The 25,843-nt window shown below is 37.5% G+C and overlaps 1 long non-coding RNA gene across 1 annotated transcript; it reads right to left on the bottom strand.

The window, feature by feature from the left end:
• Window positions 1-887: 887 nt before the first annotated feature.
• Window positions 888-21,505, bottom strand: LOC140334516 (uncharacterized). The gene is made up of 2 exons (XR_011921573.1): window positions 21,387-21,505; window positions 888-1,726 (listed from the first exon to the last, which is right to left on the bottom strand). It is a non-coding gene; the product is annotated as an uncharacterized lncRNA (long non-coding RNA).
• Between the last annotated feature and the right edge of the window lie 4,338 nt (window positions 21,506-25,843).

Raw genomic sequence — 25,843 nt, 5'->3', positions numbered from 1 at the left:
TAAAAGCCGAGCCAGGTAAGGCCACAACCATTGGAGATGAAAAAACCTCATGGTTTGTTATCCACCAAACTGTGTTTAGAAAGTTTCAATATGCCTATTGAATTTCATGGGGGAATGATGTTTCTTGAACAAATGAGCAGCATAGTCACTTCTTATATCATATATATTATGTATATCAAATCTGTCATGTGTGAGGCGGTGCTGAGAAGTTCCTGGCTTTGCCCCCTTCCAGATGAAATCGAAAAATGAGTGTGGGGGCATATGACAGCCAAATATCTTAGTATGTAACTGTGCAAATATCAGGGCTTTGCAATTCTTAAAACCGTTTTTTCTTTTAGTGAGAAGCTGAGATGGCAGAGGCATAAGCAAGTTTCATGTCGTTGGTGTGACGGGCCATCATGAAGTTTTTATTTCTCCAGGGAAAGTCAGCAAAGGACATTCACACTGAGATGTCACAAACACTGGGGGTAAATGTCCTTCCCTTTCCTGGAGAAACAAAAACTTAATGACGACCCGTGTATTTCATCTGGAAGGGGGCAAAGCCAGGAACTTCTCAGCACTCCCTTGTATATTCCACATTAATTTCACATCTGAAAAGCAAACATATTCACTTTAAACACAACTCTCCGTGTGTATCCATTTTCCAAACTGTGATTATCATATAAAATATATATTTTTTATTTTATTAAGTGATGTTGATTTACATCCCAAAGTGCATCATATATTCAGTATAGTATGTTATTTTTTCAACTTAACCTAATTATCCAAATATATATCAAACTAATTAGTAAAGATGACACCATTAATAAGTTCCCTCATTAACACCATCAACAAATTTCCTCAAAAATCTATGTAACACCATAAATAAATGCTAAAGGAGTTTAGAATGCTCATTCAATAAACTGTGCGTTTATTTACTTAAGTTATGCTAAAGTGTGAGACACGCATTCCTGTTCACTTTCAATACCCAGTAACATGTAGATGAAACAAGTTAACAAGAATTCACTTAACATGTGTTTGGATAATTGAAGTGAATAATAAAACTATTTTATTACTGTAGGCGGCACATGATTCTTCTCTAAGACTAGGTTCACATTTGTGGTGAGGTTTCAGTACGTTTACCGATTCCTCACGCCAGGAACCGCTACCTCTTGGGAGATGCTACATGAGTGGCAGTGAGAGGTACCAGTAGTGGTTCTTTAAGACCAGCGCTGCAGTGCGAGTGTTCAAGAGACTGGCAAGGTGCCAGTTGTGTGGTTCTGCATGGGACTGCATGATTTATAGGCAGATCTAAATCTGCCCTTAGGCTTAGTTCACATAGACAATGGAAAAGTGGTTCCAGGGTGCCTCCAGCCAGTCCTGCTAGCTGCCTGGTTGGGTATGTGCTATTTGTACAGGCAGTTGGTGGTAGTATACTGCTGTTGTATGAACCGTCTTACTGTTCTTGTTTAGCATTATCCTCGTGTTAAAGAATTGATAATTGTCCCCTACTATATATTTAGAAAATAGCTGATGATCTTTCCAGCAATGCTGTGTCTTTGGCACATGTTGGGAGATGAAGCAGACACAGGTACTCTTTCTGGTATATAATACTCTCCTCTTCTCAACTGTGGAATGGAGGTGAACACATTCAACCATGTTTGATGTCCAGCAAACCAACCATGGATCCCTCATCATACAGTGGATAAGTTGTAGCCAAGGATTACGTGTTGAAGATAAAGATTACCTGTTGAAACAAAAAGAAAGAATTAAAACAAGTTTATTGAAGGAAACCAATGACAGCAATGATCTGTGTTGTGTTACAAGCAAGATAAAGAATGGTAAAAGCATTGTAGCATAGATACAAGGTACTGGAAACATTCCTCAGGAATTGCTGTCCATATTGACATAATAGCATAACAATTGCTGCAGATTTGTTGGCTGCATGTCCATGATGTACAGATAAATATGCATGGTGGCACAATGGCTTTCATGGGAGCTTGTACTTTTGTTTTGTTGCATTCTCAATCTGAGTTTTATACACCAGTCACTATTAGTTTATTTATTGCACCTGTTCAACTGTTTGGTAATGCGAATATCTGATCAGCCAATCACATGGCGGCAACTTTGTAATGACTGTAAACATGGCATAGTTGTTGGTACCAGACAGGCTGGTATGAGTATTTCAGAAACTGCTGATCTGCTGGGATTGTCATGCACAACCATCTCTAGGGTTTACAGAGAATGGCCTGAGAAGGAAAAAAATATCCAATGAGCTTCAGTTCTCTTGGAGTAAAATACTTGTTGATGCCAGAGGTCAGAGGAGAATGGGCAGACTTGTTTGAACCGATAGTAAGGCAACAACTCACATAGGCACTTGTTACAACTGAGTATGCAGAAGAGCATTTCTGAACACACAACACCTTAAGGCAGATGGGATACAGCAACAGGAGAGCACAATGGGTGGCACACTTGTTAGCTACGAACAGGCACCAGAAGTGTGCTGTGACATTCAGATAGTGGGGCCAGAAGTTGGGGTCAATTCTAGATCCATCCTGCCTTATGTCATTGGTTCAGGCGGTGGTGGTGTGGGTTTTTTTTCGTTGGTACACTTTGGGCCCCTTAGTACTACTAAAGCTTTGTTTAAATGCCACAACCTACCCGAGTATTGTTGCTGACCATGTTCTTCTATTTATGAGCGTAGTGTACCCATCTTTTAATAGCTACTTCTAGCGGGATAACCCTCCATCATCTCAAAATGGTTTCTTGAACATGAGGATGAGTTCATTGCACTCAAATGGTCTCCACAATCCCAATCCAATAGAAGCTTTGGTATATAATATAACAGAAGATTTACATCATGGATGTGTAATTGGTAAATCTGCAGCAACTGAGTGATGCTATCATGTTAATATAGACCCCAAGAAATGTTTCCAGTGCCTTAGTAAATCTATGCCACAATAAATTACAGCGCTTTAAAAAGGTAAAATGAGGTCCAACCAACTACTAGGAAAGTGCACTAAATAAAGTGGCTGGTTATATTCTCTTTGAGTTTTTGTGGGTTTTCTCTGAGGTCTTTGATTTTCCCCAAAACATACTAGTAGGTTTATTGGTACCCCCTCCTCCCTAATGAATTGACATTAGACCATATTATAAACATTCAGTTGTGAGCTCCTTTAAGGGACAGGTAGTGACATGACTTATGGATGATGTAAAGTGCTTAGTAATATATTAGTGCTATATAAACATAATAATAATGTACATAAAGGAATAAATATAGAGCATGACTGCTTATTCTTTGTGCGTATATCTTTATGTAATCATAAATATGGGGTAAGATAAATTATCCACAGTTGAAGGGGATATTTACCATGTCCTAATAAATGGTTAAACAACAATAAACAATACACTGTGTGAAATAATTGTATTAATGGAAAAACACTAACCACTAGTTTGGGATTTCTTTTCACAGCAACATATTATTTGTTTTAAGGTATTGTAGAAAACAATGGGTCAAAGACAAAGAAGCTGGCACAGGTTCTTTTTAAAATAATCTGCGGATGGAGCAATAAAGGGACATTCACCTTTTGTGCACATTTCTAACATGTGTTAGGGCAGCCAGTAAGATAAAAAAAAAAGTTTGCAGTAGTTTTCACAGGCAATGTACTGAATGTAAGTTAATGAATGTGTTATTGCCTTCTTTACCCAAATCCAATGTACTGGAGATATGTAGGTTTAGGTATGGGGAAGTATGAAAAGCCAAAAATGTACTTCTTGAATTACTAAACAATAGAAAAGAGTTAAACTAATGTCAGATTCTTTTTTACTGACTGGGATTTTCCTTTACTTCCTGTTCTGGAGATGCAACAGGAAGCTAAAAGAATTGAAAGGAATTACCCAAGCAGACAGTTTTCCCTGCAATATGTGTCCCACTGGAAGAATTCCACTCACCTTCTGTTCAAGTGACAACTTTGCACTCACTTTCTCTTTTGGTCACATTATAGACATACACAGTAAATCCAACTAGACATTGGGTTTTAATTAATAGGGAGTTTGGGCTGTTCACCTAGCAAACTGAATTATTAGTCTGCTGAGAAATGCTCACTTAGCTATGTGAATGTGGTAAAAAAAAATTCACTTTGCAAAGAATATTTGCACTTGGCTCCGGCTCCGACTCCCACTTGAGGAAATATGCCTATGCGGCGTGTATAGACGCACAGAGGGCTTACGTGCATTTGCTTGATAAACCAGGGCCAATGACTGGAAGCCAAGCTCCAATCATCACCCTTCCACCATCGTGCTTGACATTTGGTACAAGGTGTTTGTGTTATTATGCAGTGTTTGGTTTTCACCAAATATCATGATGTGCATTATGGCCAAACATCCCCTCTTAAGTCTGTCCAAAGCAGCGGTTGCCAACTGGTGGTCTCCGGGTCAGGAGAAGGACCCCGCTGGGGGTGCGCACTGGCCAGAGCTGCGGACCATGTCCCCCGTACAGATCGCAGGCTCAGGGCAGTGGGTGGGTTCTGTCTTTGGACAGAGTGGGCAGGTTCTGGCATCATGACATCACTATAGGGGAAGTTTCTTCCCTTTTGAGTGACACCTGGCTCCCCACGTATGTGTGGTCCGTAGCTGGATAATTTAGTGGACCGTAGGTCCAAAAAGGTTGGCGACTACTGGTCCAAAGGCCGTTGTTGCAGAAGTCCTGTGGTTTGTTCGGATTTAGTTCTGTAGCCATGTTCTTGTTAGAGATAAGAGATTTTCTCCTGCCATAGAAAAAGATGCCTATTTAGTGTTTTTCTAATTGTACTGTCATGAACTTTACTATTTAAAATGCTAACTGAGACCTGTAGAGTCTGATATGTGTCTCCTGAATTTTTGTAACCGTGTTGAGCATTGCTGATCTTGGGGTAGATTTGCTGGAACATCCACTCTTGAGAAGATTAGCATCTGTCTTGAATGTTTTCCACTTGTGAATATATTTTCCTTGAAGAATGAATGATCCTTTCCAGACTGCTGGGCAGCAACAATTGCTCTCAGAATAATGCAGTTGTCTTTGCTCCTTGGCATTGTGTTAACACACACCTGAATAATCAGCGTAGCAAAAACTACTTTTATAGAGGCGGTCAAAACTGGTAATCATCACCTAATCAAGTTTATTAGATTAGTAGCACCTGGCTGTTACCTAGACTCCAAATTTCCTTGGAAGTGGTAAGGGTGTACTTATTTTTCACATACTGTTCTGCATTTTGACTGTCTTGGGTGAATAAATAATGACATGGCATATTATGGGCAGCATGGTTGGCTTGGTGGCTAGCACTCTTGCCTTTGCAGCACTAGATAATAGGTTCAAATCTGGGCAAAGACACTATCCGCAAGGAGTTTGTACATTCCTCTAGGCACTCCAGTTTCCTTCCACATCTCCCAAAAACAAAACATGCAGTTAGGTTATTTGGCTTTCCCTCAACATAGGCTTTCATAAATCAGGCAGATTGTGAGCACCCACGAGGGACAGTTAGCGAGATGACTATGGACTTGCAAAGCACTGTGTAATCTGCCTGCACTATATAAATACTAGGTATTCATATTTTTATGGTCTTATGTTTCTGTTTATCTGAGGTTTTTAATTACCTAATTTTTAAGCAGAGGACCCTGTGATTTTATTATGCCCTAATATTCAAAACCTTAGGATTGAAAGAGGATGTACTTTCTTTTTCTCACACTTTTTCAGTTTGATACAGAATGCAGAAGGCTCAAAATACCACTGAAACAACACTTTGCCCTTGGTCTAAGTTGTTATACTTGTTGCTGTATGCCAATATATCTTGATTTGCTTTTTGTATCAAAGCTTGGCTTTGGAAGTTTCATAGGCTGCAGTGATCAATAGGCTTTTGTTAGGATAGAAATTGCCAAATGGCTTTACACTGATGTTTACCAACATTCTATACAAATGCTTTGCATTGATGTTGGTTAAGACTCATTATTTGCATAAGTGGCTCTACCAGCAAGCAATTGTCCTATTTCACGTGAGATGAGAAGATGATTCATCTAAATGTGTGTACCTGAGGGTGCAATTAATTGACCACATTATAATAATTTGGCATGAGGTGTTGCCTAAGGTATAGAAGTCATTACTTCCATATCTTGCCTTCTTTCTATAATTAGACTTCTATTTTAATAGGAAAGCATAGTGGCATCTCCAAACAATTCCAAACTGATACCATCCCCCACTAGCTCTTCTGGGCAGCGTACTTCCTCCTCCTGTGTCATTGTCTGTATCTGTTTGTCATATGCAACCCCTATTTAATGTACAGTGCTGCATAATATGTTGGTGCTATATAAATACTGTTTTATAATAATAATATTAAGTATCAACATGCATATGTGTTACCGATATATACTAGAGCCATCATTTAGAATACAATAAAAACGTAGAATCCATAAAAAAGGAACCACGGTGGGGTCTTGAAAAAAACAAGTGTTTCACAAAGTTCTGGAAATGGATGAAAATTTTGCAGGTTTATCTTCAGAGACAATGGCCCTGATTTATTAAAGCTCTCCAAGGCTGAAGAGGATACACTTTCATCAGTAAACCTGGGTGATCCAGCCTTGAAGAGCTTTAATCTCTCCAAGGCTTTGATTTATGAAAGCTCTCCAAGACTCGAGGATAACCTATTATGGGTGAAACTTGCTGATTCAGCAAACCTTAAATGGATCTGGTCTAGGATTGAAAACATTTGTCAAATGATTGTAAATGATTTGCAAGAAATCTATTCCAGGTTTGCTGGATCACACAGGTTTTCCCATGACAGTCTATCTTGTCCAGTCTAAGATGGTTTTTATAAATCAGGCCCAATGATGAACAACCTATATTGCGGGACATTAACTTTGGCAAGCTCAATCACAAAAGCTATTCATTTGACGGATTAGGTAACACAATATCCTAATTTATCAATGGGTAGACACACAATGTACACTTTGTCAATGTGTTGGTGCAGTTAGGGAGAGCTAATAACCCTGTGAAGGCAAAGATAATATATCTTTTATTTTGGGATTCATACATGTTCCCAAAGTCCGGCTTTCCAGGACTTAAGTTTGACATTGGTTTGCCTATTAGCTCTGCAAATGGTCAACATGTAAAATAAGTCCCCCTGGACATCAATGGTGTTTACATCCAAAATATGCCCCTCTTCAAGCCTGCAGGTAAAAGGAGCCATTTTTGGGACATAGAATATATTTGTACACTGCTGGTTGTTTAAAGGACTTATAAAAACTATTTTACTGTGTTTGAAGAACTCTGTGCAGGTCCCTTGGATGAGCTTGGAGGAGGTCTGATTCTAGAAGTAATGAACAGAAAGGTGCATTTTGTTAGCTAGGATTGGAATATATAGATAGATAGATAGATAGATAGATAGATAGATAGATAGATAGATAGATAGATAGACAGGGATAGATAGATAGATAGATAGATAGATAGATAGATAGATAGATAGATAGAGAGATATTTTTAATATTGTTAAACTACATGCAGCCAACTCTTTGGTATTATCAGTTATTTTAGACTAAAAGTCGGCTGCCTGGTTTTACCCATAGATGTTACCAAGATAGAGACAAAAAGTGTGAATGTAAACGTATGCACATAATTACCTTTATGTTTTAATTAATTTCTGTTACAAAACTGCCAGACTTACTAATTCCTAATTTATAAAAAGAAGTTTGTGACTGAGGTTTATTAGGCATTTAATATTGGAGACTTTCCATCATTCCTGCATAGATGACAAAGTACTCATATAGCATATCATATGCAATTAAGACATGTCTAGGTATTCTACATTTAGTACTTTATTATATGGTGTAATTTTCACATGGCACTGACTGTACATACATTAAAAATAATATATGAGAAGTCAACAAATTGACACAATTCTGCATTAGAATACACAGGTGTATGTTAAAAACACAAAATAATGTAACTACTAAACCTAATAACCTTCACACCTGTGCACCTAATATGGACCACAGAAATGTTTATTGTTGTGCTTTTATTGGTGGGCCTTTTTATTCAGTGATTTAAATGTAATTTGAATTAATATTAAATATTTGAATGGACAAATATGAATTTCTTTTGGTAATACCGTTGTGCAAAAATTATTTTATATTGCTTTTATATTTTTTTATAAACTCAATCATTTAGGTTATTGTAAATATAATGATGAAATATATATCACCAAAATGACAGTAATTTAAAGGACACAAAAATTCTTGAACGAAGAATTACAAAGTTATTTACAAAATAAAATTAGGTAAATGCTTTCTTTAAAAAAAAAAATATATATATTTTTTAATCTAATACTAAATTATAGAAATTTGCAAACAAAATGAAAGAATAAAAAAGTTCAAATATCAAAGTAAAGTAAAAATGGAAAACCAGGGAAGGGGGTTCATTTAAGACTGATAATGGTAAACTAAGTGTTGATAAGGGGAGGTGAATAGAAATACATTTTGTTTATATATTGTACAGGTGTACAGGTTAGATCAGTGTTTCTTGACCTCTTTAACACAGGGACTCTTAGAAGAAAAACTTTTAGGGAACCCCTTCTATAATTACTATATCCACAGCTCACAGTACATTAAAGTGGTGGTCAGTGTGAAAACATGTCTCTTACATTGCTGGCCATTGGGAAGAATATTACCCTTACAGATAGCCAAAATGATCATTGGTGTCACTTAAACCCCAGAGGCACAAATTGCTCATTGCTTAAGAAACCCCTAACAACCCCTGGATGAACCCTGGTTGAGAAACACTGGGTTGGATTGTCGTAACTGATCATATGCAGATCTAATCTCACCCCATTGACTTGAAAATGAATAAAACAAGGAAGTTACAAAATGAACAATGATCAGTGTCTGAACAGTGTTTACAAACTTTAAAGCAAGCAGTCCATTTTTGACTTCTATAGCTGCTATATTTACCCAGAAATTCCCTGCTGTCATTTTAACAGCTAGGAGTTGCCAGCAAGTATAGGGTGGAAAGTGGCAGAGAGACAGAAGGATAGGGCATAGTATATACAAACACCCTGTGTATTTCAATGAATTTTTTTTTTTGGGGGGGATATGTTTAGTGTCATCCAGAAATAAAGTCCTTATAAAGCAAAGCTAAGAGTGAGAGAAAGAAATAGCACAAGAGTCAATTATTTTACATGCTGAGAAGAAGCACGTATGCTCATTACTGCACTGCTACACCTTTCACATTTCACTAATAAGTCAGAACAATCTTCTTGCCTAAATAAAAAAATGATTGTTTCTTTTTAATTGTGACAGCATAGCATAGATTGCATTGTTTCTGGCTGCTGACTATAAAACAACCCCTGCCACAGCTGGGTATTAAGGTCAAAAGAATGATCAGCCAATTGTAGTTGGTTACTTCTATTTGCATATCACAGGGTCCTAGGGTTTGAGGGTAGCAAAGCACTCCAGTTTAGAGTTTCGGGTAGAGTTTAATGTACATAAGAAAGTGGCTGAAGTGTGGAGTGTCAGTTTGCACAGGTTATAGAAGATGGAAAAAATTACTTCATGAATGAATAGCACAACACTCAAGTTCTAAAAATAACTTTAATAGAAATGAGTCTAAGGTTTCATTACTTCTTAAACTTCTATTGTTAGTTGAATATTCATAAATGTCTACAAAGAGACACAATTATGTCCGTGATTTCTAACACACAAGTCTGTCATGGGTTTCGAGAGAGAGAGAGAGAGAGAGAGAGAGAGAGAGAGAGAGGTTCTATAGAATAGTGAACAACAAAAGTTTGTATTTCTTGGGAATGGTTTCCATAACTATAAAAGGTGGTTAGTGGACAGATCCACTTAAGGAGGCAAGTTTAAAAAGTTGGCTATTAGGGCATTGGGTGGGGAAGGTGGTTTCAGAGTGTGGTGGCCGCTTTAGAGAAGTTTTGGAGCTGTGCATGGGAAGAGGTAATGAGTGAGAAAGCCATTAATAACTAAGTGGAGAAGTGGAAAGGCCATCTAGGGCAGTGGTAACAAACCATTTGGGACTGATTTACCACTAAATTTACTGGACGCAGGGACGCATGTGCAGGGAGCTGGGTGTCACTCAAAGGGGAAGAAACCTACCCTTTAGTGATGTCATGATGCCAGAACCCACCCCTCTCCCATCACAAATCTGAGCCTGTGATAGGAGAGTGGGTGGATTGTGTCCAAAAAAGACAGCATGCCTTTGAAGTGGGCTAAACAACCCAGTTATTACCAGACAGGAAGATTTCAGTGGGAGATTTTGAAGGTTGGGGAAGAAACATGATGCGAAAGTTCATGGGCAGCATGAAAATGTATCTAGGACAGAGGGAGCCAAGTCAGGGATGGACAGGAATATTTGTGTTGCATCTGCACACAAATGGTATTGCAAGCCAAAACAAATACATTTGCCTAGTTACAGACCCCCTCAGTACAGACCTTAGATACAGACCCCCTCAGTACAGACCTTAGTTACAGACCCCCTCAGTACAGACCTTAGTTACAGACTCCCTCAGTACAGACCTTAGTGACAGACCCCAGTGCAGACTTCTGTAACAGACCTCACTAGGAAGACCCTGTAGACTGCACTAGGAATGGGCAAACGATTTCTGTAATGTTGAATTGTAAAGCCCCTAAACATAATATTGGTCACTGATATTGCTGGGACGTGTCATTTTTTACTGGAATCTGGAACTGTGGTCTGCACTAGGTGTCTGCAGTACGGGTCTGTCACTGGAAAACTGTGCAAAATGATTAATATTGCACATCCATTGGCAGTAAAAGACTCCCAGATTAGACCCCAGTACAGAGCTCAGTGACATACCCGCAAAGGTCATCAGAAAACACTTATCTTTCTCTATAGTCTCTAGAAGCAACAATGTTTATCCCTTTCCTTGACTGTTTTTCTCTCCTGGAACTAAGGCTGTCTATGCAAGTCAGATGATTCTCACCTATGAATGGTCAGGCTCTTCTCGGGCAAGAACCTGACATACATACAGTGGTTGTCCAACATCACTCATGGATTCGACCTGATGGTGAATGGCCGCAATACAAGTAAATAGAGAAAAGGACCGTGGGGTCCTGCCTAATATAGTAATTTTAATAAATATCAACAGGACTAGATTTACCATTAGGTCCAGTAAAACTGTGGCCATGGACAGCCCTTCCCTGTAAAGGTATACTGTTAAATTTAAAGTCAATTCTCCATAGTAGGTCTGACAAAACAAGAACATGTGATGTGTAAAAAAGAAGTTAGCTTGTAACTAGGAAAGTAAATGGCTATGCAGCCATGAATCATAATACAACCACCCAGAGTATTTTCTTAGCCTGTTTCACCACAGTATAAATAGTTTGGCTAATTGTGCAAGTGTTGTATCTATAGGAAAATGGATTAAGGAAGGGTGGGTTCATAATATTAAAAACAAAAGGGATTGCTCAATGTTTCCAAATTTTCCAAGATAAGTTTGATATTAGTCATAAGGCCATCAACTGATTGCTGAATTGGGCATCCAAGGAAATCTGCAGGGACTTTTTTTTTGGATTATTTTTAACTTAGGAAATACATTTAGAATCATAGAATAACAAACTTGTAGTTACTGTAACTAAGTTTACTTTAGTGCACAAATACTTTTACTTGCCAAATCAAATGGAGACAACGAAGAAGTAAGTGGTCATTTTACCACAACGTCTTATAGCATTCATTAGAGAATTCATTATGTTCTTGAGTTTCCATGTAAAATACACTACAGTAAAAAGCACTTATTATATTATGTAACATATTATGTACATATTTTATTGACCAGGCTGAAGGAGCAGCAAAGACAGATTCATAAAAAACATACTATGTACATAAAGGCGTTATTTTAGTGAACAGACAAGCCTTGAAAATTATTACATTTGGCAGCAATATTTGTCTAAAAGAATTTTTATTTCAGTCTACATATTTGGAGAGACCATTTTGTCCTAGCCCAGGTAAGACTGCCGAATGTGCACCTCCAGGTTCAAAAAATGATCCCATAGACGGCTCTAAAGAACCATTGTTCAGGATCGGTGGGCAGCCCTTTAGAAGTCTATGATGAGCCACTATACAGGCTTAATAAATGGCTGCATAAAGATATATGAGGATCCACTGTGCAGAGGGGCCACTGTACACACTTGTTTCGTAGACCCATAGATGTTTATGACGAGCCACCAGAGGTGGCTATAAGGAGCCAATGTACAGACTTTGGATTTGGGAAATAGACCCATTGACAAAGAAATTGAGGAGCTTTGAGGAACCATTCTTGTAGGCTCAAGGGACAGCGTGATTATCTTATACAGAGCCAGACATGTAAGTGTAACCTAAAAGGAAGAAGGCTGAAAGCATGGTTTTTCTTTCTCGTCAAAAGTGCATATATATGTATTCAAATGAAAGGTGTAATTATTACAAGCATAATTCACAATTCAAAAATATACAAAATGTTGTACAAAATAAGTAATAATTCCTAATCCCAGTGCCCCTTATGGGATTTTAAGGTAAATGTCTAGACAGATATCTGAATATCCAAATGCCTGAAGACTTGAGAATAAGCAAGTCTTCTAACCATCAGACAGGGCTTTGCTGTGAAAATCTCAGTACTGAATAGACAGACACAGTCCAATGGCAGACAAAACAGTTCCCATAGTCTGTATATATCTCATCTGTATATTTAAATGCCTGCTGAATTTCAGATTTGATGAAAACATCCAGCCTTTTCCAGCTTAGCATAAAGATATCAGGAGATGGATAGGATGCAGCTAGCTTACTCTTAGACACAAAATTACACTATATTGGTTATACTCTATGCAATACCATTGACATTTATTTATACCAACTCTGTAATTTAATGTTAAAGTCACAGTAATTCAACCAAATAGTGTTTGTTAAGGCAGATGTTCATTGTCAAAGAGTAGTTTATAAAGTTTATAAAGACAATCTATTCTAATTACACAATCTGTACCTGTGTCAGAAAATCAGGAAGAGGTGGCAATTATTTGATTTACATGAATGAATTGTAAATTGTTATCAAATTGCTAGGACAGATATGTTAAAAATGCATTATATGTGGGTGGCATTATATGGGGTGATGGAATTAAAAGGCCACCACCCCGGTTTGGGGATATTTGTTCCATGACATAGGCCTCCTTTACATCTCAGTGACTTCAAAAGAGTATCTACATTGGGGTTTATAAATGTTGGGATATGATCCTGACATTCAGTACAACTGAAGAAGTTTGGATAAATTCTCCTTTAAACATGTATAGTTGAATGTAACAAACTACTAATAAACACACCATGACCTAGAATAATGAGAATGTTTACATGCCAAAATAGTTTTTAAAATTAAAACCATACCAGTGTCCTTTTGGATCAAATGTCACAACCAACCCCTGTCTATCACTCTAAAAAAAGTAGTGTACGCTGTAGGTTGTGCAGCATTTCTCGAGTTAATTAAATCTATACCAATAATTGCCTAAATGTGATCACAATTCACCAATGTACTCTCATACTTGGATTATGGATGGTTCACATTTTTGTATTCTTGGTAAGAACATATTAATTAGAGGAGCTACGTAAACTCAGTTCCTTAATCAGTATAATAAAGCTGTGTATCCGTAATAATAGCCCATTATTACTATAAGTACAAGTCACAAAAAATTTTACTGATACACACACCTTCAACACAGCAAATGGCAAGGTTGCCAAACCAAGCCAAATATTATAGGTAGCCCAATAATAATAATAAACCAAGTCTATTACACTGACATATTATTTGTGGTAGGAAAATGGTCACACCTTTATTTTGCAATTTGTATTAATATATATTTATAGTATATATCTTTCATTAAAGTGGATCCGAAGTAGAACATCGATCTCAATAGTTGCTTAAAAAGAAACTGATCTGATCATTCAGAGCAATGTGGCAATATCCTTTGTACAATGCAATGAGCCTGATTTATTAAAGCTCCAAGGCTGGAGAGGATACACTTTCATCAATGAAGCTGGATGATCCAGAAAACCTGGAATGGATTTCCTAAATGCCATTTGGTATTTGTTAGCAAATGTTTTCAACCCTGGACCATATCCATTCCAGGTCTGCTTGATCACTCTGGTTCACTGATGAAAATGTATCCTCTCCAGCCTTGGAGAGCTTTATAAATCAGGCCCTAGGTTTGAGATGTAATTTTGTGAGCTGAGGACTCTCCTGTCTCTGCTAAAGTTTAATATTCTACTGTCATGGTGTTTATTTAACTGTGATTTCTGCTACACTAACAATCAGTATAGTCACAAAGCAATTAAATGACACATGGTATTACAGGATTGTACATCCTATTCTAACAATGTGCCTGCATGAGCACAGATACAAAGAAGCTGATGTTTGTGATTAAGTTTAATAACAACTTTTTGGGAGCAGAGGGGAGGGAGATATGGAGTAAGTTTTAGGTCTTGCTAGAGTTTAGTGGTAACACAGAAGCAAGGATTATTCTGATTTGACTGTACAACAGATATAAAGGGATTATGAGGACCATGTATGGCACTATGCATAAGCAGGGTGACCGAGCAATACAGAGAGCTTCTTATCTTCCTTGCGCTGATATGTTCCCTGTCTCTCACTGGTCACTGGTCACAGAGACTGGCAAAGTCTGTGAACTTTTCCTGGCTTCTACAGAAAGATTTCTTGCAGCTCTTGTTGTTAGGTCACAAGGTAAAAAGCAGCATTACACCATATAGGGTCAAAGTAAATTAAAAAAGCACAGTCACAGTACACAGAAGTAGGTTTATTGGTACTTTTTAATGTTCTGACATGGGCCCAGGCATAGAACCTGTGGTGCCTTCTGCATCCTCAGAAGGCACCATCTTCACCATCCAAGAGGACAGCAATAATCTTCAGCCGTTGGATGGCCACTGGTGATGTAAGTCCTGGAGTTAAATTGTCTATGAAAACTGGCTCTGAGTTGGGGAAACCATTGTAATAAATATTTGGACAAATAATTCAGTTTGGGTACCCCCTTCCTAGCTATACTAGGCCTCTATCTTCTCCCAACAATGGGGGGCATAGTTGAGGGAAAGGCCCTCAACTTAATCCCCAAATGGTTGTAGGGTCTGTAGGAAGGAGAGTTTACTGGAATCTGGAAGCATTCTTGAATTAGGGAACCTCCTGATAGCCACCCCATTACCCTAGGAAAATGAGAACTGGGGTGTATGGTACCCATTCCCAGAAATAGTTCATTCTATGTTATGAAAATACTGACACAAAAAAAACATGTAATTAAAATAAAAAAAATGACTACATAGTTTCCCATTTTTTAAAACAAATTTTATGAATCTCCACAAAGGAGAAAATGTTATTAGTCATGGTGTCCAGTACTTTAAATTTATTTCAATCACTACAAACCTCAACTTCTGAACTTAAATTGCTGATTACCGCCACTACAATGATGGATTCCCTGGTTATTGCAATTTTTAGGATAGATATTCTTCTGTCTATTTACTTGACACAATTCCATTTTCACGTTTTACAAAAAAATTAAATAAAAAAGGAACTGTTTATATTGGTGTGCATAGCATTAACTTAAGTGTATTTCATCTGAAAATGTAGTTTGATGGGCAGTAGCACAAAATCATACAATGACAATGAGCAATGGAATGCATGGTAATAGTAATAATCAAATGGTATAAAAATTTGCCATTACCATAATTTTATAGGGTCTCTGCTTTCAGAAAATGTTATTTTATACAATGTGTGGTAGAAAACTGTTATTCTAGGTGTATCTGGAACACATTTATGACTGCAGGAAATAAGGGCACTACTACTGACATTTAAAAAGCAACTCTGTCCAACAAGACTAATTGTATTTCCCTAAATTAGCCTTGGTGTGTGTAACAGGCAGAAACATCATGTTATAAAGGAGTTGTGATCATTGGAGAGTTGCTTTTCAGGTGAGGAACGTGCAGAAAACAAGTGGTAATAACTAATAGTCTCATACAGTGTTGAGAAAAAGTTACTTATTGTTGACTGTATCAACAAATCTAATGTTTGTTCAAATACGTTGTTTTACAACTCTTTGTGACTATAATACATTTTTTACATATATTTTTAATAATTTTTTCTTCCAAACTGTTTGTTATATCTTGTACATACACTTTCTTCTCCATCTTCCATTCTCATAACATGTTCCCACCACTGCTCCATCTTCTGCCCAGTCTGTACGCTTAATTTTATGCATACTCAATGTTGCCCATCTTCTGATCACTCTGAACACTCCATCTTCTGTCTACCGCTTACTTTGTCCTCTCCATCTTCTGATCCCTTCATTTTTTCCATCTTCTGTCTATATCTTTGTCTCTTTCTTTCTACATTTCTGCCCTCCTCAATTTTACCCAACTCTCTCCTTTTCATTTTCCGCTTATTGTCCTCTCTATCTTTTGCCCACTCTATCTGTCCCATCTTCTGCTTCCTTCACCAAATGATATTCACCTTATGGCCACTGTGTTCTCTGCATCTCATAGCTACTTTCCTTCTTCCTCATAAAACCACTCTGTCCTCTTACACTTATGGAACTCCGTCCTCTCCATCCAGCTGGCTATCCATGCTTCACCTAATTTCTTTCATCCACTCACTTTGTCTTTCCATCTCATACCAAGTCTATTCTCTCCAATTTTTCCCCATTCTGTTCATTCTGTCTTCCCCCATGCTATACTCACCACTGTTTTATCCCTTTGTGTACTAAAATAGCCAATCATTTTGTCCCCCTCACCTTCCAAACACTTTATTGTTTGTCTATCTCGCATCTTCTTTTCACTCTGTCCTTTCCACCTTCTGTATTTTCAAACTGCCAAGAACTGCTTAGGCTTGAATTTGTCATCTCTGAGCCAGCATTCCAATCCACAAACTGAACTAGGATCCTGACAAGTGCTCAATCAAAAATGGCATTGTTAGGGGGAGGACTGTGATTTGGGAGAAATAATAAATACACGTCACATGCATGTCCTTAACATGAAAAATATAGGAGAAGCTGGGTTTACTCCACAGTTTATGCTTTAGTTTTGGAGAGACTAGAGAAGGGTTGGAACATATTTTGGGCCTTAATGGTGGCTTTTACCCCACTGAGGACATTTGCCCTGACTTCCAGTTTAGCCTCCAGTCCCCATGGTATTTTGTCAGACCTTTTTTTTTTATTTAACCTCTAGTGCCGGGGATCTTCTCAATGAGAAACTCTATCCAAGAACATACAATTAGTAAAGGGCTGAAAGAGCAATCAGGGGAGTGGAGCTGTCAGCTCTGCTCCCCCTGATTGCTCTTGTAGTTCTTCACAGTCCCTAAAAATAACCCGAATTTTCCCACCATTGACTTTAATGGTGTTCGAATTCGGCATTCGATCACCCGAACAATATCTCCCTATTCGATCAAATAGCTTTCCAATCAAATACTAAGATATTCGACCAACACTGATCACTAGTGTAAGAAATGAAAAGAAAATATCCTTATCCAGGATGAAGACCAATGTTCCTTGCACTGGAGAACACTGAAATGGCTCCTTTTGCTATTTTTCCCTCTTTCCCTTTGTGCTCTGACCGACTGTATAGCAAACTGAAAGAGGCTGGTACCAAATCATATCTCCCTGGAGAGTTAGCTTTTAGTGTTCATCTCGGTGTTTCAAAAGATTGTGTTAGTATACAAAACCAATTGTCTTACAGTAGGTAGCATTGTAGAGTAATTGTGAAATTTTTTTGAACCGCACCTTTTCCTATAAGGAGATATTTTCCTGGTTTTGAGTATTCATTTTCTAGAAATGTCAAAAAATTTGTCAAAATAAATTAAAATTATAGGAGGGGCAAAATTATGGTGATTTAAAGTGGAGTAATGAAAATGTTTGGCTTTTAAGGACACTTGTTACATTTATGATATTCATTCATGTTGTGTAACATAAATAGTATACCAATTTGGGTTAGGTTGGCTTACTTGGTCATATTTTGTAGCAATATCAATTGTGCAACAATGAAAAAATACAAACCACTTGCCTGCGCTATGTTTTACTCTTTGAGTTCCTTTTTTTTGTACCCGGGTGACACCTACTATAAATCATTGCTTCTCTTTCTGACATGTCATGTCAGCTTCCACAAAACTGACGGAACATCATTTTTGTAAAGTAATTAAAAAAAAGCATTTGTATAGCACATTTTTAAGTAAATTTTTTTTACATGAGCGCCATTTCAACTTTAAAGATATTTTGACACTATACAACAGCCACCAAATGTCTCTCTTCTTGGGGGAAGGTCTATATTTGGAAACCAAATGCTTTATTCCATCAAGTCTTCATATACAATCTCTAAATGCATTTCATTTTCAGATGCTGGTGTAAAGAAAAAGGTAAAGGGAACATAAGTTCTTTGTCTCTTTAAGTATATCTAAAAGTTAGTAGGTAAAAAGTATAGACACTCAAAGGTGCTCATACATATCTGCACCAGCAAACATCATTCCCATCATTCTGAATGCTGAGTCATTCTAATTTGGCAAAGATCCAGCTCTTTTGCATAATGTCACCAGTAGTAGGGATTTTTTTTCTTACAGTTTTAGGCTTATCACCCATTTATATCAAGGCTACATTTAAAATTAAAACACATTTTATTGTGAAATTATTTTAAAATACAGGTTGACAATCGAAAATCCGGCCATCGATAATCCGGATCCTTCAGTTGTCCGGCATGAATTTCGGATCGCATTTTCAATACAGGGACTGCAGTACACTGTTTTGTCACTAATGTTTTGATGGCGCTGTTCTGCAGAAACAGCTGTTAGGTCTTGCTTGCTACACTAAATACACGTTAACACGTCCCTGCTGTCTGCTCCCTAGAACTGTGCCAGATGTCTGCGGGTGCTGCGAGAGGAAGACTGGCCTGTGTGTGGAGGTAAGTATAAAAAAAAAAAAATCCGACACTCCTCAGGTCCGGAGGTTGCCAGATTTTTGATTGTCAACCTGTATACAGTAAATTAATAGGAGTTATGTATAACCATAAAGACCAGCACAAACATACACATTATAAGTCTGCCAAAAAGTGACTAGGTCCAAAAAACAGCAAATTATACATGCCAGACATAAATGAACATCATTAGATTACACATATCCTGGAAATGAGCATGGACTATTTCTGTACCAATTTCATTATGGTGACACGTTTCACAGCACAAGGTCTGCTTCTTCAGATCTTAAGTTGGTCAAATACTCAATTTGTGAAGAAGACCACATAACAGATTTCTGGCATATAGGTCATACAGTTCTGTCATCAAATGATGAACCAGTTCATTTGAAAAACCAAATGCTTTGTCTCTAAATTATGAAGGAAAACATAATCAGTACTGTAATACTGTAGGTACTTCCTGCCAGAAAGGCTGCTATTTTTTTATGCTCTATTCAAAGAAGCTATTCTTCTTTATTTGTATATGGGACTGAGATGCTGATAGAAACTATTTGATCACCTTAAGGTCTGAAAAAGTGGATGTGCCATAAAACACGTTAGCATGATGGCATTGGTACAGAAACAGTCCATACTAATCTCCAGCAATCCAATGATGGAGATTAATGACATCTGTGATTTATTATTTATTGAAGCTAACTTTCATTGTTTTGGCAGACTGGTATACAGGTAGTCCCCGGGTTACAGGTAGTCCCCAGGTTACATATGAGATAGGGATTGTAGGTTTGTTCTTAAGTTGAATTTGTATGCAAGTCGGAACAGGTACATTATTTTAATAAATGCAATTAGGACAGATGTTTGTCTCAACATATTTTTAGGCAGTGTGGTGTCAGTTATTGTATAAAATCCTCGCTGTGAGTTAATCACAAACAAAGCAAAATAAAAAAAAAAAATCTTTATGGAGCTTAGACATTCATTCATTCCCATTCCCATTCTGGAGCAAGCTGTGCTTTGATATGCAACAAGAAACAAATGCACAGTTTGTCTTGGTCATTAAAGAGTTACAAGAGGTTGCCCCTAAGATCATCCACAACCTCAGTTGTGTTTAGCAAAAGATTTCTTCTGCAAGTCATGCAAACCGCCCTCCTCTCCCCCATCAAGCCTCCTCTGGCACAGGGGTGAACAGGAAAGCCCCGTTTGTATCCAAGAGTTCTCCGTATGTCGGATGTCCTTAACCTGAGGACTACCTGTACTGTGTTTGTTGCAACCAGTACCAAGCCCCATACATGAGCAATCCTAAGTGACCCTTGTTTTTTTGCAACCTAGGAAGTATGTAAACGCTGTTATACCATGTAGCAGTATTGATACAAAATCCCTTCACCATGATACTCTAAAACAGACATTTTTAACCCAGGTACCTCCACAGGTTGCTGGGGGTTCCTTGAGCATTTGCTGATTTACTTCCCATGTGATGGTGTCTTTATTTTTTCATGGCCAATGCCACTTGTCAATAGCATGACACAAAAGCTCTTTAAAGCTTTCCATAAAGTGGCCATTCTTTTCATTGACCAAAAAACTATTTTCCATTTACCTCCAATTACCCCATAACCTTATCATTATTTCAAAGGCTCCTCTAGGGTTAAATGGTTACAAAAATTACAAAAACTATTATCGTAGCCTCCTATTACTCACTTTTACATTCTCTGAATAATTCTATAGGGTGCAATGAATGTACCAGAATAGTTTGCACAAACAGACACAATACTACAGTCATGTTTATAGTTCCACATTTATGACTTTTTTCCCAGGAAATGTATTTTCTATAGCAAATATGTTTCTGTAAAATGAGGAAGAACTTAATTTGTAAATACTAATTTGCATGACAAGTCCTAAATAAAAACTCAAGCCATCCCCCAAATTGAATTTTAAACACTTGCTAAACTAGAACCTCAGCCATACACGTACTGTTTCAGTAGTGTTAGTAGTACTACTCAGCATGGCTAGCACCCAGGAAATCATTTTACCAGATTTTTCTCTGTACTCCCTGCAAACTATAAGCAGTTTAGTCCCCTTGAACACCAGCCATTAATTCAGGGAAAAATCCAATTTACATTGCATAGATCAGGGGTCGGCGAATTTCCGACCATTAGTCTAGATACGGCCTAGCCGGTAGTTCGTTCCAATTAGAAGTATATTGAATGTGTAAAGATTCATCAGTTGTAGGCAACAATTCTTGTTGAAATCTTGTTGAAATTTTTTTTTAAATAAATAAATATTAGAAAACATAAAGTCTTCAGAAACAAAAAAAGAGGAAACAGTGAACATTTTAGAAACAATTTCCAAAGAGCAATAGGCAAGTACATTGTTTAAAAGACTTGGGAAAAGATAGGTAAGTTTGATTGCAGAAGAGAAATAGCATATCATAGTATAACATAAAACTTACCTCTCCACACTTATTTGCTGTTTATCCTAACCTAGTCCTTTTTTTGGTTCAGGATCTTTGGCCATCATGATTGGCCAGGGCAGAATGATGTAACTCCTGCACATGTGCACAGGGGTTCAATAATTCCCAGCACCCAGGTCTTACACTGAGCTATGTAAGTACATTCTACAAAAGATTGCGAAAAGGAAGGTAAGTTTGTTATATTGCAGAAGAGACATATCCCTTCTGCAATAACAAGCTGCCTGCCTGCAATTTTTTGTTTTTTAGGTTTAGCATTAACGCATTAACCACAATGCAGTGTGGGGGCCTACTTACACAAACATTCTATTTAAATGAGATCTAATCAGTTAAACTCCACACTTGAAACAGTTTTTAAGCATTTTTATCTTACAGATCAATTTAGAAACAAAATAAGACTGTGTGGCCAGAACTGGTTTCGGCAGAGTAATAAAAGGGCCTTACTGATTGCTGCACTATGCATAATGCTTTTAGGATAGAAACCCAGGCAATCAGTGTGCAAATAACTTAAAAAAAAAAAAAAAAAACTAAAGCAAAGCTCTTGTATTTTTTTTTATTTCCTGCCCCTAGATCCTTTACCCCCACCAAAAAGATGTGGCCAAGGTCTACTTACCAACTCTTCCAAGCTCCAGCCTAGTCCCCAGATTCTTCTTCTGAGAAGCCACTATAAATAAATAGCTTACTGGGACTGCTTTGGTTGCATTGAAAATGGGGAAGGTATGACTGCTTGTTCTGGGTTATGAAAAATGGGTTTTATGCTCTAGTTTTTTACCTATGCTAAATTTCTACATGTTCGTCCCTTATGGGAATTTTCCATGCACCTGTAATGTCATAGTCTCCTTTATCCCAGAAGATATGTGAACCATTCACTCATCACAGCCCTTACACCTTTTGTTCTCTCCAGCCAGCTAGACTGGTTCTCTGAACATTTTTTCCTAAAGAGAGTTAGAAACATCAAATGAACAACCTTGGCCGCGTCCTACATATCAGTGAAGGTGAGAGTTGTTATTGAAAGGTGACATAGTGTGTGATTGATGTGTTGTTTGCCCTTTATCTTCAACCGCAACAGCCAATGAAAAAGAAAATCATTGTAAGAATTTTTTACCTTCAAGGTAACTGTGCAGGTATTTTGACCCTTGTAGGGTTTCAAATGTTTCTACAGTGGTAATCCTAAAGAACAAGTTACCGTATCTTAAGTCATGTTGAAGACCTCAAGCTCTGGTTGCACCTATGGAACTGTAAGACTTTGCCAAGAAAGATAATAAAGTCAGAGTAATTCAGGATCTGGCTCATATTGCACAAAGTTGTTCAACATGGATATCCACAGCTAAGGAGGTTTAACTCAGTTTTAGTCATTGATACTTCTGCTGATGGTTGACTTTTCCCACTGTCATAAAGTGGACTGATAAATATTAAGCATTAACTTATGTTGATTGCCGTGATATATATAAAGAATAATTTTCTTGGGGATTATACTGCTTTAGTCTACTTTCAGTATGGCTCTGATAACCCAACAGCCTCAGCCTTTGCCATGTGATGTTTGTTAAAAGGTAAGATCAGCAATCAGATTGGCTGCCTCCTCTTTTGAAGGAAGCCAATATAACCATAGTACTTGGTTTTTTGGTTGTGTCACAAGCACGGGAGAGTAGTCTAAAACAGCATTTTATTTTAGGAATTGTATTTCTGTTGCTCTATTAATCCCATAGTGATCACACAACTTCTTGCATACATTCATGCCCATCTCTGGGCCAAACGTAAAGCCATTCCACTGCCCTTTCACCTCTCCAGCATTTATATCACTTATATACCTAGTGAAGCGGTTCTATACTCCCCTCATCGTCATTATTTCTTGGTATTGGATTGGTAACTCACTGTGGATCACTTCATCCTAACTGGAAGCATTGGTGGAAATCTACTTCAATCATATCCCAAAACTAGAATCATCTATATTGACAGGACACTAATCCACAATATAACGAACAACCCAATAGACATACTGTGCTTGTGATATTAGGATACCGAACATTTTGACATTACAAGATATCTTATCTCCTGATATTCCTTTGATAATATATGAATATATCCTTAACTTCTACAATAATTAGAATATTAATCCTATTCCAGTTTACTTATCTGGGAATCCCTTTGTGCCATTTCTTCTATACATATGTGCAGCCAGACCTTACAAAATGACTTCACTATCAATGTGCCATGGATATACGGACCCAGCTGTCCCTTACATAATATTGTACATTGTGATATTATTTGCAACATTGATTTCAACTGTCCCCTGGGATAGCCAAAAGGTAAAACGCGCCAGGCACCTTGAGATATTTTTCCGACCAGCAAAATAGTAATTAAGATGCCTTTGTAAAACAATTAGTATATCCTGGGAAATAATTTTATTGTCACCTGTATTCACATTCTAGTATAGTATTTTTTGGTTTAAAATAGTTGTTTTTTGTTAGTTTTAGGACCATTTATTAACTGTTCACAATTAATAAACACAAACATCACATTGCCTATAAAAGCCTTTTCTATCCTTCCCTGAATAAATCACTGCGGATATGTCCATGTTGGCCAGTTTATTCCTGCTGACATCAATAAAGCAATTATACTAAAGAATCCTAAAAGAACCCTGCCCATGGACAGCCAATAGTAAGTGTCCAGATTACAGAAGTGGTGACATAATAAAATGACCAAATCAGATTAAATCAACGTGTTGGATTTTCTTGATTATTACTGTGGATATGGAGACAAACAAGTTTAATTATTATGAGGCCATGTATAAAGGATGGGAAAAAAAGGACAGAGGGAAGGAGATGGGTAGGCATACAATGAAACTCTGCGGGAGGAAATTTATGATCCAAGGTTACCAGGTATCAGTAAATTTATGGCTTCACCTTTTTCTTGTAGCAATACCTCTATCTATATATTTAGTTTCCACCAGTAAAATAGTTTTACTTTTTCAGACTTTGCTAATAGTCTGATTTGCATGCTGTTCATTTTAATTGCTGGTTAGTGAGGTCTGGAGGTTTCAGATTTGACAAAGAATGACTTGCATTTGGCCACATAGGCTGTCCTGTGAGTTTTTTTTAAGACTGCAGACCAAAATTTTGCAACAATTGGTAGGTGCCTACCTGCCCATACTCCTCAAACCGGACCAGAAAATATCCAGGGTGATCCTGAAGGGTACTAAGTATCTGCTCAATGGGCTTTTGTTGTCACTTATGCGGTAATAGTTTTTGCCTGTATATATAAAAATATAAATAAAACTTCTTTCAGTGGAATTTTTACATGTGATCCTGTATATATAATTCATTCCAAGCTTTCTACTTTGTATTTAGAGAACATATGATCTCGTAAGACCTTGACCTTGCCAAGCATAATCAATTACTCAGCGCCTCTCCTTAGGATGTTCTCCTTAAGTTTACTCATGAATCTGCTGCGATCCGGATTGAAGTGGAAATGTAGGCAATGCTTTATAGTTATATTTAGTCATTGCTCCTTTTACAAACTAATTTCAATGCATGGCATAATGTTCTTTTATAGAACAGAAATATTTTGCCAGCTGATAAGAGGTAGACATGCACATAGAGTCCTATGGTCTAACCTATTTCACCCTGTGCACGTCATGCAGGACAATGGCCTATCATTTTGCTGGCTGACAGCTTTATTAGCAATGTGACAATTATCATACAGTACATGTTGACGCCTTTTTCCTAAAATATGTTAAAGCTGAGATTGCTTTGACCTGCTTACAGCCAGTAGGACATTGGCTCCAATGACAAATCTGTTCCGCTGATGAGGCCATTTTGAAACGCAACAAATAAGCCTTTAAAAGAGAGAGTATACATTCACCAATGCCGCTTCAAACAGCAAACGGTGTACACCCAAATAATGTACACCCAAATAATCCCCAGCAAAGTATTGATTTCCTTACTTTTTCAGCAGGAATAAACCCCGCTATATTCACCTGTCCTCCATCTTCTTCCTTCTTTTCTTCCCTCTCATGATCTTCGGACATTTGATTGGTGTAACTCCCATGCAGGCGTGCAGGAGTTCATTCAGTCCCAGTAAGTGCAGGGGAAGCCAAGATTGCCAGGTATCCCTGTAACTTGTATGCTGAGCCGTGCATGCCGTTCCATGAACTTCACCTATGCCCAGCCTGATCCAACATTTTTAAAAGTGGAACTTTAGTTTTTCTCTAACTATCCACCACCCCTCCACCCCAATCAACAATAACTGGCTGATAAATTATTCTTTATATTACATTTTTAAGTAAGCTGAACTCTAGTAAGATATAAAAGACACAAATGAATGCATTATTCAATGTATAATCCTAGGTACATTGCCTTGAAATGCAATGTTTAAACACCCATGTTTTAAATTTCCATTTTTTCTAACGAGACAGTTCATACCAGAACATTTTAGGGTGT

This window comes from Pyxicephalus adspersus, chromosome 7 (genome assembly GCF_032062135.1).
Source record: "Pyxicephalus adspersus chromosome 7, UCB_Pads_2.0, whole genome shotgun sequence".
In the NCBI taxonomy this organism is placed as follows: Eukaryota; Metazoa; Chordata; class Amphibia; order Anura; family Pyxicephalidae; genus Pyxicephalus; species Pyxicephalus adspersus.
The sequence above is the reverse complement of the archived record's forward strand: the minus strand, read 5'-3'. Positions and strand labels throughout refer to the sequence as shown.